General features: G+C 33.3%; 1 protein-coding gene and 1 pseudogene across 1 annotated transcript in view; both read right to left on the reverse strand.

The window, feature by feature from the left end:
- CTNNA3 (catenin alpha 3) overlaps window positions 1–20145 on the reverse strand; it is a 1416183-nt gene that overhangs the window by 213639 nt on the left and 1182399 nt on the right. The gene's annotated exons all lie outside the window — the stretch shown is intronic.
- LOC120609997 (uncharacterized) lies at window positions 7530–7648 on the reverse strand (annotated as a pseudogene).

Below are 20145 nucleotides of genomic sequence, written 5' to 3' on the forward strand. Positions count from 1 at the left end.
TGAATTCAGTTTTTGTTAAGAATGTGGTTTCCTTCAGTCAAGAAGAAACATTTGAGGGATTTTCTATCAACTACTCGTACAAATAAACATCATCAATGGAGACTATAAATAATTTGGTGTGGCTGATATCATCAGGAATGGTGGTGTAAAAAGCTCCAAAAATCCTGTTTCATAAAAGCAAGAACACTGGTAAAATTGTCAAAATCAACTTTTTTTGAACTCTCGAGATTAAGCAAAAGCTTCAGGTAGTATTTATTTAAGAAAAATGGTTTAATCTTGGTAAAAACAGGAAGGTTTGTAATTATTTTAACTTGCCTTAATATCATTCTCCTCTCTCTAAACCTGTGTTTTCCTCAAAAACCAATAACCTGATAATCACAGTAAAAACTAGAAGTGTAATAATGTCTGGAGCGGGTAGAATAAATTTAGAGCAACTCCAAAGCCCATTTCTCAGATAACTGTCATTATTTGATCTGTCTGGAAATTCTGTGGGAAACTAAATGCGTAAAACATCTCTTTATTTGACATGTCTCAGAACTTTCCCAGGGTGAACAGTCTTATCCCTGTGAGCACTTGTCAAAAACAATCAGCAGCTACTGTAAAAATGATCATGCATGAAAGGAATACTGATGAAATACAGAAGAAAATAATTGCTTTTAAAAAGTCATTAAAGAAATAATAGCAGCTCCTCAAACAACAAACAGCAACAACAAGCCATAGAGAAAAGAGAGGAAAGTCAGATTTCCAGATTCACCACAGCATATTATTTAAAATATTAATTTTACATTTAAAATCATGAGACATACAAAGAAAGAAACAGGACAATACCCTAAAGAAAAAAAAGGCAGTCAGTAGAATCTGTAGCTAAATAAGCCCATGTGTTGAAGTTACTATATAAATATTTTAAATGAAAAACTTCAAATATATTCAAAGAAATAAAATATGGGAATAATATATAACCAAATAAAAATTAAGAGAAAGAAATTATTAAGAGAATTAATGAAATAAAAATTTTGGAGTTGAAAAGTACTAACACTAAAAGATTCACTAGAGGGATTCAATAGCAGATTTAAATAAACAAGAAAAAAATGAGCAAACTTGAAGATAAGTTCATTAAGATTATCTTGTCTGAAGAACAGAAATTCAAAAAAAAAAAATAAAGAAAAAATAGAGCTCGAGAAACCTATAAGATATCATTAACTGTAACAACATATTTATATGTTACTCTCCACAAAAAGAGGACAGAAAAGGGTAGAAAGAATATTTTAAAAAGTATTGGCCCAAAATTTCTCAAATTTATCTCTAAACAGGATAAATTCAAAGAGATACAAACCAAGATATAACAAACTGTCTGAAGCCAAGACAACGAAGGAATCTGGAAATCAGCAAAAGAGAAAGGACTCGTCACATAGAAGGAATTCTCAATAAATTTAACAGCCAGTTTGTCATCATAAACCATGGAAGGCCAGAAGACAGTGGCATGACATAGACAAAGTGTGTGTGCATGGGGGTAAGGGGGCTGAAAAAAGAGAATTCTATACCTAACAAAAATATCCTACAAAAAGAAGAAGACATTAAGATATTATCAAACCATTTGTATCTTTGAATCTAAAAGATACAAACAGAAAGAATGTAAATAACATGCTATGCAAATAATAACCAAAAGTGAGCTGGAGTGGCTATACTAATACCAGACAAAATAGACAAACTTTAACCAAAAACTTTGCTACAGACAAACAATGATACTTTATAATTGTAAGAGTCATTTCAGCAAGAAGATACATCTATAAATGTGTTTGTTTATGGTCCACTTAAAAATACCCCACCTGGGTGCTAAAGGCAGGTGGAGTATTTTTACTCTCATTTTGAACAACTACTGAAAATCTCTGCCACCCGCAAGTGAGCTCCTTTCTCCTCACTGGCAAATGACCATGCTGCCTCTTTCACAGTGAAAACCAAGGCTATTGTCCAGGCACAGTTTCTGTTTGCAATATACATTTAAAAAGCAATCCCCTAACCCATACCTCCCCCGCCGCCCCCCAAAAATACCCCATCCAAAGATATCTATGCCTAACCTATGTAACCAGCAAATGTTACCTTATATAGCAAAAGAAATGATTTTGCAGATGTGATTAATTTATTAATCTTGAATAAGTTTATCCTGAGTGATATGATGGGCTGTGAATAAAATTACATGTATCCTTATAAGAAAGAGGCAGAGGAAGACTTGACACACATAGAGGATACAGAAATGAGAAAATGGACCAAACAGATTTGAAGATATTTGCCTTAAAGATTGAAACAACATGCTTACAAACCAAGGAATGACAGAAGTGGACAAAAACTAGAAAAGGCAAAAAATTAAATCTCCCCTAGAACTCCTGCAAAGAGTGCAGCCCTATTGGAACTTTGTTTTGGGCCAATGAAACTATGTCAGATTTTTGGCCTCTATACTGCAAAAGATTATTTCTGTTGTATTAAGGCATTGAGTCTCCGGTAATTTGTTACAGTAACCCCAGGAAACTAATATAATACTCCTATGAACAGTGCCAAAAAATATTAAATGAAACTAAAAAAATCAAAAGAAGAAATGGACGATATAGTTGGGGAATTCATAACCTCACTTTTGCAAATAGATACAACTAGACAAAAAGATCAACATGGAAGGAGAAGATATGAATACAACTATAAACAACTTAGAACTAACAGATATCTATAGATCACTCTAGGCAACAAGAGTAGAATATACATCCCAAGTGCATATAGATCGTTCTCCAGAATAGACCATATGTTAGGCAATAAAACAATCTCAATATATACTTAAAGAATAGAAATCACAGAAAGTTCCCTGACTACAGCATAATGAAGTTAGAAAAAAATACAAGAGGAAAATTTGGGAAAGGCACAAATACTGGAAATTAAACAACATCCTTCTAAATAGCCAATGAATCAAAGAAGAAATTAAAAGAGAAATTATAAAATACAGTTAGGTCAATAAAAATGAAAACATAACATGTACTAACTTGCATGATGCAGCTAAAGCAATACTTACAGAGAAATGTATAGCTGCAGAAGCCTGTATTACAAATAGAATGATCTGAAATCAATAACCGAATCTTTCATCTTAAGAAATTAGAAAAGAGGTCAAACTAAATTCAAAGAAAGGAAAAGATAATAATGATTAGAGTTGACAAATAAAAGGGTAGAAAAACAATAGAGGAAATTAATAAAACAAAAAGTTGGTTCTTTGAAAATATCAACAAAATAGATATTTAAGCAGATTGATAATGAAAAAAAGACAGAAAACTCAATATACTCAAATAAGGAAGAAAAATGGAATGTCACTTATTTCTACAGAATCTTTTTATTACAGAAATAAAAATAATTATTAGATAATACTATAAATAATTTTATGCCAAAAATTATTTAAAAATTAGATAAAATAGACAAATGGCTAGAAAGACAAAAAATACCAAACTAACTCAAGAAGAAATAAGAAATCTGAATGTAACTTTAAAAAGTAGAAATTGAGTGTAATTAAAATTCTTCCCACAAAGAAATCCCTATGGCTAAAAGAATTCATAGGTATATTCTATCAAATGTTTGGAGAATAATTCTTCATAAATTATTTCAAAAAATAAAAGAGAGGGAAACACTTTCCATCTTGTTCTATAAGGCTAGTATTATATAATATATATATTTGCTAAATTCAGTTTACTAGTATATATATATATATATATATCATGACCAAGTAGGATTTATTCCAAGAATGCAAGGCTGGTTAAATATCAACCAACATAATATACTATATTAATGAATAAAGTGAGCACACATATAGGCACACACACACATACATGGTCATCTTAATAGATGCAGAAAAAGCATTTGACAAAATTGAAGACCATTTCATGATTAAAACACTCAAAAAATGACAGTATTAAACTCCCACAACCTGATAAAGGACATCTATGAAAAACCCATAGCTAGCATCATACTTAGTTTAAAGTCTCAAATATTTCCCTAAGATCCTGGAATAAGACAAGAATATTCACTCTCACCAATTCTGTTCAACATTGTCCTGGAGTTTGTAGCCAGAGCCATGTAGGAAAGAAAAAAAGTTTCTAGATTGCAAAGAAAGAAATAAAATTATCTCTTTGCACATGTCATAATTTTGAGTATATAAAATCCTAAGGAATACACACACACAATTAGAGTTAATAAACAGTACTACAAGTTTTCAGAATACAAATCAATATATATTACCAATTTTATTTCTACACATTAACAATGAACAGTCTGAAATGAAATTAGACAGCAATTCCATTTATAATACCAAAAAGAATAAAATGCTTATGAATAAATTTAACAAAATAACTACAAGACTTTTACACCAGAAACTACAAAACAATGAAAGAGATTAAAGAATTAAATAAATGGAAAAATCCCATAGTCATAAATCGAAAGGCTTAACATTGTTAAGATGGTAATACTGCCATTGTTACAGAGTGAATGCAATTCTTATCGATATTGCAGCTGCCATTTTTTTTGCTGACCTTAACAAGTTTATCTTAAAATTCAGACAAAAATGCAGCAGACCCAGAACTGCCAAACAGTCTTGAAAAAGAACAAAGTTGGAGGACTTACAACTCATGATGTCAAAGCTTACTATGGAACCAGTAACAAACATTTGTATGTAGTATGGGCAGAGAAATAGACGTGTGTGTGTGTGTGTGTGTGTGTGTGTGTGTGTGACTAACTCTAGAATATTTTCATTGATCACAAAAAGAAATTCTATATACATTATTAGTTATTCTCCCATTTTACCATCCCCTTCATCTCTAGCAACTCCTAATCTACTTTCTGCCTCTATGAATTTGTCTATTCTGTACATTTCATGTAAATGGAATCATACAATAAATGGTCTTTTGCAGCAGACTTCTTCTATTTAGCAGAATGTTTTGAAGGTTCTTTCACTTAGTAGCATATATCAATATCCATTCCTTTTTTATAGCTCAATAATATTCCATTGTATACATACATTACCTTTGGTTAATTCATTCATCAACTGATAGATATTTGGGATGCTTCAACCTTTTAGTTATCATGAATAAGGTTGCTATCAAAACATCTGTACAAATTTTTGTGTAGATTTGTTCTCGATTCTCTTGAGTACATACCCAGGAGAGAAATTGCTTATCATATGGTAATTCTATATGTAATTTTTTTGAGGATTTGCCAAACTTTTTTATACTGCTACACTATTTTATATTACCACCAGGGATATATGGGGCTTCTAATTTTTTTCACATTTTCATCAAAACTTATTATTGTTCATTGCTTTGATTATAGACATCCTAGTAGTTGTGAAGTGTTATCTCATTGTGGTTTTGTTGTGCATTTCTCTAATGACTAATGATGTAGAGCATTTTTTATGTGTTTATTGGTCTTTTCTATACTTTTAAGAGAAATGTTTATTTTAATTCTCTGCCTATTTTTAAAATTATGTTATTCATACTTTATTATTGAGTTGTATTTCTTTATATATTCTAAATATGTAACATTAAATCTATGTTTCACATATATTTTTTACCATATACTCTAGGTTTTCTTTTCATTTCATTGATAGTATCCTTTGAAGCACAATTTTTTTTTAATTTTGATGAAATCTAATGTACATATATTTTTCTCTCATTACTTTTGCTTTTAGTGTCATTTCTAAGAAACCATGGCTGAATTAAAGATTGTGAGATTTACACCTCTCTTACTTCAAAGAGTTATTATTTTAGCTATTAAGTCTTTACTACATTTTAAATTAATTTTTGTATATTATATGAGGAAGGAATCCAATTTTAGTCATTTGCATGTGGATATCAGCTTTTCCAAGTAAAATTTTTCGAAAAGACTATTCTTTCCTCATTGAATTGTGTTGGCACATTTGTTCAAAATCAATTGACTATAAATTTAAAAGCTTATTTCTGAACTCTCAATTCTATTCCACTGAGAGAAATAATAAAAAAAATTAATTGTACTCTTTAAAAGGTTTAATTCTTAAGGATTGCTATATCAATTTTAGAAGTTAAAAAAATATTTTGATGTGATCATTAAAGTCTTGATCATAGACACCTTTAGACATTTGAATATAAATTATCATGAAAACAATTGAGAAGTTTCTCATTTAAATATTCATAAATATTTGTTCTGTATAAACTCAATATTTAACATATTTTCTAGTGCCTTGTATTTTATTTTTTCTTATTACAATTATATAATATTAACAAGAATTGGAAAAGCATTACATGGCCTGTGGACCAAATGTGGCAACATATTGCAACATAGCAATGCCCATATTAGCAAATGACTTTTTTTTCAGTACAATACGGGTTGAGCAGCTACGACAGAGAGTATACCTCAATAAGGGTTGAGCAGCTACAACAGAGAGTATAAACTCTTTAGTCTCTAGTTCTTTACAACAAATTTGGCAATGATTCCCCGTACCAACAAACACATCTAGTATCCAGATCTTGGTTTGAAATAACATTCTCCAGTAAAGGGAATCAGGGCTTCTCAGTAAAAAGGGTGCTTCTGGGAATGTGGTAGAAAGATACAAAATTACCCTGGAGCCTCTTCTACTGGAGAAATGTATGGATGTACTAGAGAGAGAGAGAAAGAGAGAGGGAGGGAGGGAGAAAGGGAGGGAGGGAGAAGATAGATGATGATAGATTAGATAGTTAGATAGATGATGCTAGAAAGATAGATAGATAAATGATAGATAGATAGATAGATAGATAGATAGATAGATAGATAGATAGATAGATAGATTGACAGACAGACAGACATACTTACATAGAGAGAGAGAGAGAAAGATGATAGGTCACACACACAAACATAAAATGATGGAAGTACATCAAAGGGACACAGTAGCAAAATGAAAGAGCTCTATATCGTCAAAAATGAAACAATCTGAACAATAAAATAAGTAACGTAGTATTGCATTGTAACCTAAAGGATATTCATAAAATCCATGATTCTATGCTAATATCAATAAATTAAGAGGGGAAGGAAAGATCAATTTTCCATGCAGAAGAATTACAAATAATTTAAGTTTACTCAGTCCTCAAGGAGATGAAACAATGCAGTGTTTCTCCGAGACAGGGAAGTATACTTATAGCCTTGAACAGACAGAACAGCAAAAGTTCATAATAGAATGTGGGTTAGGTGATTGTGCCAAAGACGATCTTATTCTAGCTAGCAATTGTATGCTCTTGTATAAAAACAGCTTGCAAAAATAAAACTGCACCACTACTCCATCATCAGTGGATAGTGGTCCTCCTGATCCCACTTTTGTCTTTCTCTTTTTTTTCGGCATCTCCCACTATTCCCACTCAGATATCAAGCAGGCTGCGCTGGATGCAGCAGCTGTTTGGGTGATTTTTTTTTTCTTTTTTTTTTAGGCGAGGCAACACTTGGTTGACCTCACAAATTGCAAGGACCTTGTCAGCTTACAATCCCTTATTTTTTTAATTTTTTTATGCCTACAGAACCTGGTCTTCCTAGGTGGTCTCCCATTCAAGCACTAACCAGACCCGACCCTGCTTAGCTTCCGAGATCAGATAGGATTGGGCCTGTTCAGGGTGGCATGACTGTAGACTTGGTGATTCTTACTAAACAATGTATATATATTTGCAACCACTTTCAAATATATTAGAAACCCTCTAATCTGATATGTTATCACCAATCGTTTTATAGTAAATAAAAATGTTTAAAGAGTACATAAAGTTCCGAAGATAAGTGTACATTCATTTGAAAAAATTAGGACTCAAAATGTTTACTTTATATATAATTACTATTTGAAGCCTCACTCTTCATTCTTGCATAAGACATATATGGCATATAGTCCAATATTTCCAATTCTGTTTCTTTAAAGAAAAGATAGATTTAAAAAAAATCTGTGAAAAAAAAAATGAGAACACATGCCTACAGGCTTTTCATTCTTTTTCTTTAATATTGCATTGTTGTCCCACCCTCACCAAATATGACTGCAATCATTCTATTGTCTTTCCTTTACAGAGTCTTTTCAAATAATTCAATTAGTTTGAAAGGCATTATTACTTTTGCATTCTTGTTTCACTGCTTAGCATAACATATTTCTAAATTACAATAACAAAATTCAACAGATATAAATAGTTTTAACAACAATGTTAATTCTTAGACATACAACTCAACTGATAGAAACTGAAGTGTGTGTCATATGAAAAAGTAGTCTTCTAGGCCTGGGTGTGCCCTACTACAAGTGTTGTAAACATCAGCCTGGAGGTTTTACAGACTGAGTAGACTACATCATTAATCTCTTTAATAAAGGTCAGCTGGGAGAGATTTTATTGTACTATACATAATCTCATGTCACAGAGCCTGTGGTACAAATCTTGTTCAGCAGTGTTTTTCCCTTTAGCCACTCTCCTCACAAACACCTAATCAACGTCCCCTGGACACAGCTCATTAAGAATCTTTGATGAGTCATTTTCCTGATTACACACCCAGCACCTGAGCTAAGTTTTCTTTCTCCATCAGCAAAACCTGAGTTCTAATCTGTTCTTCCTTTCCTCATCTCTTATCGTTTGTTTGTTTTTCCCTAGTCTTCTATCTGCCATGATCTCCTTTCTACATTTTCTAATCCTGCAATCTCTTTCATAAAATTTGAGAGGACTCTGAGCAGGATGATATACTTAGGTAATTTGCCCATCATCATTTCTCTGTGGTCCCAGAACAAGGAGAATTGAGCGAGTGAATCAAGTTAAACCTTCCCCAAAACACTGCCTATCAGCCTGTAGGTTGTTCCCAAAGGACAAGTGCCCTTCAAACTAACAGTTTGGGTATAAATAGCCATAATGCCATAGCATAAGACCCTCAGAAGTCTACCCAGGAAGATCTCTGGTAATTGTATTCCTGATGGTTATGTTCATTGATAAGTTTTCAATATCCACATTCATTCATATTATATTGAAAGTAAAAGATGAGATTTCTAGATTAAATCAGAGTGTTATACTTTTGGGGATAATACAACAAAAGCCAGATGGACAGGTCTGCACTAAAGGAGAACCAAAGAAGAGTAACTCAGGTTATAAATTGGAATATGTATATATAGTCCACTCCCTTCCTGAGAGGAGAAAATTTTTGCTCTCTGCTATAAACAAATTACCTTAGAGGAGTTCTATATCCTTGTGTTCTTACACTTGGGAATGGAATTAAATGTCTCCAGAAGAAAGGTAAAAATTGAATCTCTGGGTTTGAAACCTCTGAAAAGTCTCCGTGATCCTGGGTTTCATCCTTCTTTGAAATGTAAACATACATGTCGGGGGAGAAAAATTTCTTTGGATAGTCTCTCGCTATTGTATCATCCTTTAACTTCCAAAGGTTGTTGTTTAGCCCAATTAGAAGTGTTGTGTGTGTGTGTGTGTGTGTTGCTGTTGTTGTTTAGAAAACTAAAACCACACAGAAATCTAAAAAATGTATTCTCTGTAGCCCCACAGTTACACTTTCTCCATCATCAGTAGTTTCTGCTGTGCAATACTGCCCGAGTACTGGCCCTGCTTCAAATTTCTATCTCAGTGTAAGTGGTATGACTTTTTTTCACTCCTATGATATCCATACATTTCTCTAGCCTTGCTTTAGACTAGATGCTCAGCTTCTGAGATATTAGTGCATGATTTCCTAATCTTGAATCTGTTCCCTATCTTCTGCCAATTGAAAATGTCTCTCTCCAGGGGACAAACTGTACATATTGAACCTGAACACTAAAATTTCCAGAGCAGTCAAGTTTTGAGATGGCTATTCATTGCAGCCAGCTCCCATAGGCTGGTGGGGGGTGGGGGGTGGAGGGGGCTTCATTCTGAGACAGTCTGAGGAAACTCTCCTTTCTCCAGGCTCATTTTAGTGTCAAAATACACAATTATTTTTGAGACCTTAAGTAGTTCACAATTCTACCAGGAATCCTATTTGCCTCCACTTGACCATCAAAAAGTCTCTTTATTCTGAAATCCTTCCAAGAAGCATGCAATTAAGTCTCTTAGTAAATTAAAGACAGCTTCCCTTAGCTTTTTGTTTAATTAATATTACATTCTTCTAAACTCTGCCAGTTAAATACTTCCAACTACATCATGATTTTTGAGAGGATGTTTTACATTTTAGTAATATCTCCACACTTCCCAGGAACTATACCCTATACATACATGCATACACACACACTCTCAGTAATTAAACATTGCCTGTGGATTGACTGCATATAGAAAACAGTTTACAATAAAGAAATGAGTTTAAAGCCATATTTACACATCTTGCATGTATTTTGGTGCTACAGAATAGAAAGAACTTTGAGAAAGATCATTCCAAAGTTTTATCCTTTGTATTTTGATATCCCAGTAATTTTCGGTTGATAAGGAGCCCCAAAGTAAGCTGATAAGTGAACTCCACAATTCATAATACTTTCAGTAGCTTTAGAGAATAAGCAAGCATAAGTATAATGACCACATGCAAATAAATAAAAACTTATTTTATCCAGTATTTTTTAAATAAACACTCAAATGCTTAACAGGAACAACAAAATCCCTAGATCATCTGACCCTTGACTTCATTTCTTGTTTCACTATCCTTGAGACAAACTGGCCTACTTTTTATTTTCTCCCATTTTAGGTTGTTTGAAATTTCTCTGCCCCTTGCTTGAAACATTTTTCACATCTCCCAGCTTCTGTCTTTCATCTTACATCTTTATATGTCCAAAACAATTGGGTATTTTGATAGTCTAATACAATGTGTTTTTTTTGCATATAAGTTGTCTTACAATTGTGTTTCTTTCCCTTCAAATGGTTAACTCTGATTGTAATTTTACTGGTTATGTGATTATTTGATTGATTGCATCCCCTCCGATAGGCATTAGTTTCCTGAGGACAGGGGCCATCTGTTTTTTGTTCTCTATTGCATCTCTAGTAAATTGCGCAATGCCTTACAAAGAATAGGTCCTCAATAAATTTTTGTGAATAAAGTTTGTGAATAAATTAGAGAAGTATTTCCTTAGGATATATAAAGGTGTATGTTTCTATTTATTGGCAAATGAAAAGCCATGACAATTTACCAGGCCTATTGGGAAAAAGTAGAGTGAGAAGAGGGTTTGGAAATAAATCTTGAAAAACTCAATGTACAATGGTTGGACAGAGAAGAATGCTGCCACAAAAGAGTCAGAAAAGAAGCAGACAGAATGTTGGATCAAAACCATTGTAATAACAATATTTAGTGCCAGGTGGCTACTAGATTAATCGAGGGGAATCACTTTGTAAATTATATAAATGTCTAACCACTATGTTGTACACTTGAAACTAATATAAAATAATATTAAATGTCAACTGTCATTAAAAATAAATAAATAAATAAAATTTTCTTAAAAAAAACATAAGACTGTAGTGTTAGGGAAACAAAGAATCTATTTCAAGAGAAATGAAGTGTCTATGGAAAGTTCAAGTAAGTCAAATACTCAGAATATCTATTGGATTTGGCAAAGAGGTCACTAGTAGCCCTAGTGAAAGTTAGTATGATGCCTTGATGAGAATGAAAGTCATATCACATCAACTAATCTCAGGGCCTGTGCTGAACTACGCAATCTGAAGGAATTGTCATTTCAGAAATTACCCCCCCCCCAAAAAAAATATGCTGTCATCAGAGGTGAATCTCATAGATTTTCAATGTAATCACATATAAGTAATTAATTCAGTTATCCTTATTCCTTAATGCTCTGCTTCAATTATCTCAGAATGACAATTCACAGACGCTTTCTTTCCAAAAAGAATGGCAACACATACTAGGCTATACTATATTTGCTAATAATCTACCTCGCAGTTCTTGTGTCTGCATAGACTCACTGAAATCAATAAGAATTATGAGCACAGAAGTGCTGCAAGGCTGTCCTTAATACTCAAGGATATATTGCCCTTAATACTCAAGAATATATTGCCCATACTCAAGAATATATTGCCCAATAGCACTTGGATAGTCTGTAAATATAATTATAATAAAACCCATTATGTCTTTTCTTTCTGGGACAAAGAAAAAATGATGTAAATTTAAATATAGCATATTCTGGAAACAGAGTGCTTACAGAAAAGCCAGAGGGATTTTCAAAACTTGATAATCTAAACGTAGCAACTGTTTTAACGTAGGAGCAATATGTTAAGGAGCTATAGTATTGAACTGCAGGTATGACCTAAAAGATATTCTTTTTAAATGGCAAAATTAACATTTTTCTTAGTAAAATAGTTCAGTAAAATAATTATGACTAAATTTCTCACTAAAAATTTGATGTGCCAAAATAGATTAAAAAAAAAATCTTACTATTTAATGGAATTTACATGTGCCAAGAATTTGAAACAGAATTGAGAAGGAACAATACCCACTATGTTTCTTTTCTCAGATTTGCAACATGCATACATCCTATTCTCTGTCCTTCTACAATGGGCCATGTGACATGGCTCTGCAGAATGCAGCATTATTCAGCTAATGAAGCCTAGTTATATAAGACCAGGATGGGGAGGTCCAGGTTAAGTAAATTTATGTTTAAAATCAGGCTCTATTCTGCCTTTTCCCCACCACTAAGGTGAAGAGAATTCCTGAGTATATTTTATATGTTATTCAAGTGACTCCAGTGAATGCGCTTTGTTCTAGAAGCAAATTAATTTGCTATGTGAAGTACAACCAACCTCTTAATGGTGTATCTCCATAACACTTTAAAAATGGCATTAAATTATTTAGGTAGACTCCTTTGTATAAATGGTTAGTTTAGATGAAATATCTCTAAAAAACTAAAAGGAATTTTATCATATTGGCTACTGATAAATGGAGACTACAATTTCACTGCAACCAGATATCATTGAGAATTAGAAAACAGATCAAGAGCTTTCCTGTATCAATTTTTTTTTCAGATGGCCCTTGATTTTCTTTATAGATACTATGCTGAAAATGAGTTCATTAAGACCTTTCCATCAATCAGAAATATCTAAAATGCAATCTTTGAGCTGCTATGTAATATGACATAGGTGGCTTTAAAAAAAAAAAGAAGGAAAGAAAAAAATATTTACATTAGGCTAAGATTGTGAGTTCTCTCTGATATAACTGATAATGTAAATAACATTATTAAGAAGAACATTACTACAAGTGAATTGGTTGTGATCAAATCATTGTGAGAGATGTGTGTATAACCCTGTCTCTGTTATCAATATAGTACGTTTATTCAATGCCAGTAATACACCAGGTGCTTCAGCAGAAGCAAACCAGATGGTCCAAGAGTTTCCACATGGGAAAGAAAACTTGGGCAAGTCTTTGAATGAATTATATTAAATCTTTCCTACTTTACTGTAGATAACTGTTGTCTCGAGTAAGTCACTGAGCTGTCTATGTCAGAGTGAAATTAATGGAACATTATCAATATCTCCTCTAATTTTTATTACCTGTGCTGCCTCAGGCAAAAGATCTATTTTTATAGTGAGATGAATACATATAGGGAATGTTAACAGATTCTGAAAAAAGCAAAATCCTGCTGGGTGAACACATGTTAGCTGCTGTGGCCACAGTAATAAACTATAAATTTTAAGGTTTAAGCATTGCCATCAGAGTGTAAAAATATCTTATTTTGAACTATCACCTATTTCCATACAAACACACATACAAATACATACACATGCACATACACACACAGCCATAGGGTATCTTTAGCAAGAATATTTGTGATATTGGAAGCATTCTAAATACTTCAAAGAGGAAATTATTATGAGGAAAACTTAGGCAAGCACAGGGAAAAGAGAGGCATGGAAATTGGGCAATGTCGAAGTGGTGTTTTACCAAGCTGGCTTCATGAAGAGATCCAGTTGTTTGGTTGGCCAAGGATGAAATCTCTAGGACAGCCATACAGAATCTCCATGCCTTTGTACATATGAGTAAAGAAAAGGAGAGAAATTTGTTTGCTAACTCCATGAGATCTCCTACCCCTCACTAATTCACATTTGCATCAACTCTAGGCATTAATTGCATCACTAGCTCCTTGGGTGGCTTCTGAGGAAACCATATCTTTTATGGAAGGGCACTTTACATAAGTCTAGAAGTAGTGGGAGAAGCCAGAGCCTCTTCATATCTGAGTAGGTTAAGTGGGATTGTCACAGCTGATGTGGTTCTTGTAAGCAGGAAAAGCAACAAAGGCCATACCAGAGCCCATAACTCATTCCAGAGACAATCAAGACCCACAATGTCGTTAGCCGTGAGACAGATTCAGCAGGGATGGCAGCAGCAACTGGGATGCTCCATGAGCTAGTGACCAAGGGCCCAGTAGATTGATGAAGCTGAATGAACCAGAGCAGGCACATGAGTTAGACCTGGTGTATTATGCAGGACAAATTACAACTGACACTCATCCCCAGTGATAAAAATATGAGTGATAGCAACTGTGGAGAATGTGAGAGAGCATGATGCTACCCAAATTTAGGAAACCCTTCCATGCAAAGATGTACAAAATGTACAGAATGCTGCATTATTTTGTAATTTGAATTAATGTATCGAGAAGACAGAACATTTCTATTCTCCCGCAAGTCCAGAAGCCCAATGACAGAGCCAAGAGGTGTGGCCTTAAGGAGAAACTCTTTGAAAATGTCACACTTTGAATTATATTTGAGATCCAGGAATTATAAAGACAAATGCAAGCCTAGTAATGACCTGCAGTTTTGTAGTGCGCTTTTCATCCTAAAACAACACCAACTCCCTGTAAGTCTCCTAATTTATGGTAAGAAAAAAAGACATGTTTACCACCTTGGGTGGATAAAGATTTAGTTTACAAATAAAGCTTTAGTTTACAAATGACTGGAAAATGTAACATATGAGAAAACTATACAGGAAAATAACTCTAAGGAGACAAAGGTGAATATTAGAGGTTTTTTTTTGTTTGTTTAGTTTAGTTTTGTTGTTGCTGTTGTTGTTTTGGTACGAGGATAAAAATTGGGTTGAGAATAAAGGCTCTGTCTTTGAAATCCCTTAACTCTGAACTGTTTCTGTGTCAAATTCCTAAGCCTTTCTGAGATTTGGGGAAGCAAATTTTACTAGCTCCTTGTTTGCTTCCCTCTTTAAAGATAATTAAACTTCAGTTTATTTCTCTCTACTTAGAGACTACTAAACAATGTTTATATCTGTTTTAATGAGATCTGACGAAAGAGCAAAGTATAATCTGCATATAACCCATCATCTATAACTTGCCAGAGGGCTTGGGGCTCTGGTGACCAGATTCTTGTCTTATTCTGTAAGACAGAATTCAAGTGAAAGACAAGCAACCAGTAGAAAAATGCAAGTTTTATTAAAGTGAGAGTACACACTCAAGAGGGGATCATAGGTGAATGAGAGAGAGAAAGAGTGTGTTGTGTGAGGATGTCTGGTTATGCTGGTTATGAACTTTTATTCTTGGAGGCATAGCCCAGAAACACGATACTGACATAGCCTTGTTGTCTCCTCCCAGTAGACAGGGAGCTCTGTTTCCTGCTCTTTTTTCTTTATATAGTGTTTCTGAAACTGTCATGGTGTCAGGTGCATAATGGGAGCCACAATATTTGTAATGCAGATGAGATTATGATATTATAATTAGCCAAAGGTCATGCCTTAGCCAAAGACGACACATAAGCTAGGAAAGACCAGTTTGGGCTTATCTTTCTTTGCTCAGGCTAAAACAGGGGAGGGCTTAAAAAAGGAAAAATTTCCAGAGCCATATCCTGGAGGGAAAGAGGGTGTCCCTGTGCTACCTATCCTGCCTTATAACAGAATAATCCCTATTTTTTGCAAACTCTTTCATAGAAGATTATATAAAAGATGACTATCTGACTTATTTGGTGAATTAGTATAACTTTGGTAGCAACACCAGATAAGAGAATAAAAAATAAATTAAATTGAAGATGAATATCACTTACGTATACAGCGAAAATATTAAGTAAAACACTACTAGCAAATTGAACTTGCCAGAGTAATAATAATAATACAGGAAAGTTAAGATTGTTCAACATCAAAAATTTTACTATATTCATATGTTAAAGAAAAAATCTATCTTCAATAAAATTCAACATTCACTAATAAAATGACTAAGCAAACATATGAGGTCTTTGATCCTTTGCCTACTGCATTGTCTTCATCAGTTTAGAGAGAACAAGTAATATTGCTGGGTCTTTTTCTTCCTTTTGAAGATTTTGAAGAAATATGTTTTCATTCAGCTGGGCTTCTAGATAAACAAGATGATAGGGACTAGTTTTTTAACTGCTCTAGGAATAAGTGTTAGTAACCAGCACTTGAAGATCAAATCTTCCTTTTATCTTGCCCAATACAAGATTTCCTTTTATTGAGAAAGGGCTGTTTCCATCGTGTGAATAATGCCCCGTGCTGCTAACATGACTACCTACTTTATTTCCCAGCCTGAATTTCAAAGTGATCACCATATCCTTGGCTTCCCTCCTTTGAGAAATCTGAATTCAAAGGTTAGCCTAGCTGCTTTTATCAACTCATTTAGCAGGAAGTTAGTGAAAGAAAACATCAATATTAAATTTAAAAAAAAAAATCAAAGATTGACTATATTAAAAACATTGTAATGTAGCACATTAAATTGCTTTTAACTTAATATCAAGAAATGCTAACCACTCAAACAAATGTATTTCCGTTCTGGTATCGGACTCATTTTTTTTTTTTTTTAACCACAAAGAGAATCCATTTTTGTAGACTGATTAAAATATTCTTACACTAACAAACTTTTTAATGAGTCAAAAAAAAAAAATCTCAGTGCTATATATGGTACATTTCAAGATTAAAAAGCTATCACCACATATCATCTCACTGCACTTTAATCACTTTCCTTTTTAACCAAATACTCAGGGGCTCCAAATGAACAGAAAATAGGGTTAGAATAAAAAACATATCAACTTATTTTGAGCTCCTTTCTACCATATGATACAGCCATCCCACTTCTGGGTATATATCTAAAAGAATAGAAATCTAGATCTCAAAGAGATATCTGCGTTTTTATGTTCACTTCCTTATTATTTGCAATAGCCAAGGAACAGAAAAAAAGTCTATCAATGAATAAATGGATAAAATATGTATATACACACACATACATACACACCCATAAAGCACTATTATTCAGGCTTAAAAAATAAGGAAATCTTGCCAAATGTGACAGCATGTATCAACCTGGAGGACATTATGCTAAGTGAAATAAGCCAGTTACAGAAGGACAAATACTACATTATTCAACTTATGTGAGGTATCTAAAATAGTCAAACTCATTGAAGAGAGTAGAATGGTGGTTGCCAGGGGCTGAGGTGAGGGAGAAATGAAAAATTGTTGTTCAATGAGTGAGTTAATTTCATTTGTTTAAGATGAGTAAGTTCTGGAGATCTGCTATAAAACACAGTGCTTATAGTTAACAATATTGTATTGTACATTTAAAAATCTGTTAGGAGGGTAGATCACATATTAAGTGTCTTATCGGAATAGCTAAAAAAAAAAAAAAACCTCCTTCCACAAATTTTAAATGACCAAGGCCCACTCAGAAGCAAGAACAAGTGTCTACACATGCACGCACGCACGCACACACACACACACACATCTTGTCCCAAAAAGAGTTAGGGTGGGACTGAGTTTCAAAGCTATAGACTGAAGATAGTTTTGAGAGAAACGAGATGACATTAGAGAGGCAGGCTTAAGAATCAATGGGACAGTGTTCCACATCAAATCCAAAGGGGACAGGCAGAAAGGCAAGAATATAATCTGAAGAAAAGAGATCTGCAACCAAAGCCTACAATAAAATTAACAGTTTCTGAAGCATGAACAAAAGTAAAATAACCTGGAGTTATTAACAGACCACCAGTTCTTAAAGGGTTATAGAAGTTTGGGGATAGAGATAACATTATTAAATGAGCTAAGCAGTTTGAATAAATACTAGCTAGTCTTGAAATGATGATTTAAGCTCTATGATGAAGTTCAGTATAAAGTATGGATGAGAGCATCACAATGACTGGACTTCTATTCAGAACCGTATTGTAAGTGTGTCCAATAAAATTTTCTTGATGTAATTTCTAATTTATGACCATGGGCAATCCTTTTATAGTTATGTGCAATCCTCCTATTTCTGAAATATGCATATGAATCACAACCCTGTGGTTATACTTGTAGGAAACATTACTTGGCACATAAAATTTAACTTAATAACTGAGGCTTAGGCAGGATTATGCTATAAGGCAAAATTGCTTTAGGTTTCAGTTTGTAGAAAACATTTTACCTACAATGATTAAAAAATCCAAATCACCCTACCATCCTCATGATTCAAACATTTAGATCAGAATTTTTCCCTTTATCCGTTGTTACTGACACCTTTGAAACCAGTGCTGCCAGCTCATATTACACCTTGAAAATGTTTCCTTAGTTCATTTACTACACCTCCTAACTTCTAACATAGAACTTATCACTTATTATTTCTCCATATTCAAAATCTAGAACCTTCTTAGATAGTATCAATCCAATTCTCATTAAATTATTAAAGTTCCACGTTATCCACGTCTAAATTCTATATCACTTATTTCTGTCATTTGCTTTTTTAGCTGACTTATGACTACATTTTATTTACTACTCATACTAAGATTCAGTTTAGTTCTAATATTGCTGCCTTCACTAACAGCAGTCGTCCTGTCACTATCTGTCACCATCACTATGTGTCCTCACTATCATCACTATCCCCAATCTTCCCTAGGTCACTAATATTTTGATCCTGAATAATTCCTATCATCTTTTTGATTAATGTTAATATTTTTGTCAAAAAGCAGAACTGCCCTGCTGTAAATTTTAATACCTAATTTCAACAAGATTTTCATTAGCAATTGTTATTCCTTCAATCACTTTGTATATCTTGTCTGATGTATTCTCTATAAAGCCTATATCCAAGCTCTCTCTTCCATAAGCTAAAAACTCGACTTTTTTTTTCTCTAAAGCAGATGATGTTAAAAGATTTGAACCATATGGTATTACTTAATCATCTATTCTCTCCATATTTAAAAATAATTTGTCACTGTAATACCTTTACTTCTTTTCATTGGAAGAACATGTATTTCTGTTTTCCTAAGCCTTATTTTTTCTTCTAGACTTTCTAGAGACCTCATTGCTATCTCGACCTTTTTGGTCATTTATACTTCTTTGATCATTATCCTCTACTTTTAATCAAGGAAAGATTTCTACTTCAAAACTTCAAACAAATCATCGTTTAACATTCAATCTATTCTCTTTTCTCTTTTGATTTCGAACTTCTAAAATGGTCTGTATTCCACTGTTCCATACAATCTCTCTTTAGCCCCTAAAATATAAATTTAAATTTCCATCAGATTAAGTAATCAAACTTTCTTTAATTTTCTTTTAAGCCACTGATATGTTTCAATTTTCTTGTACTATTTATCTTGCTGTACTTTTTTTTTCCCTTGAAACTGGCTTTTCTAACATACCTTTGTTCTAGTTTCATTTTCTCTGAGAACAATCCTCAAAGCTCAAGTCTTGGTCTTCTTAGTGAGAATTCTGCAAGCTCTTTTAAGGTAGTGTCAATTAATTAGCAATAAATTATGTACTAAATGTATATTAAATTTTAAATTTTCTCAAATAAATTAAATTTAACATGGTTCTTCCCCTTAGCGAGGGCTTATTTTGTACTTGTATCAGAAGGAGAAGAAAATATGAGAGAAGAAAGCCTCCAAGGGTCCTTTACTGCTGAGGTCCAGCCTACACCTCATAAAACAAATCACCTCAAATTACAAGTAATACTTTGGAGTTCAGACAAGGATTAACCTTACAGATGTACCCCCATCACTCTCTTCTAATGCATAATCCAACCACTGGTGAAAAGCCAGCATTATCACTGCATTCTGAAAGGTCAGTGATATCCCTCAGAAGAGGGAGATGAATTACTGTGACATAGTGGAATTAGGAAAGAATCTGAGTGAATCCTGTGCATTTAGAGAATAATATAAAGTCAAACTGAACTTCAATTATAAAATCAGCAAAGTTGTAAGTGTAAACTAACAACAATAAATAATGCCTTAAAGTGCTATT

This window comes from Pteropus medius, unplaced genomic scaffold (genome assembly GCF_902729225.1).
Source record: "Pteropus medius unplaced genomic scaffold, Ma_sr-lr_union100, whole genome shotgun sequence".
NCBI classification, from domain to species: domain Eukaryota; kingdom Metazoa; phylum Chordata; class Mammalia; order Chiroptera; family Pteropodidae; genus Pteropus; species Pteropus medius.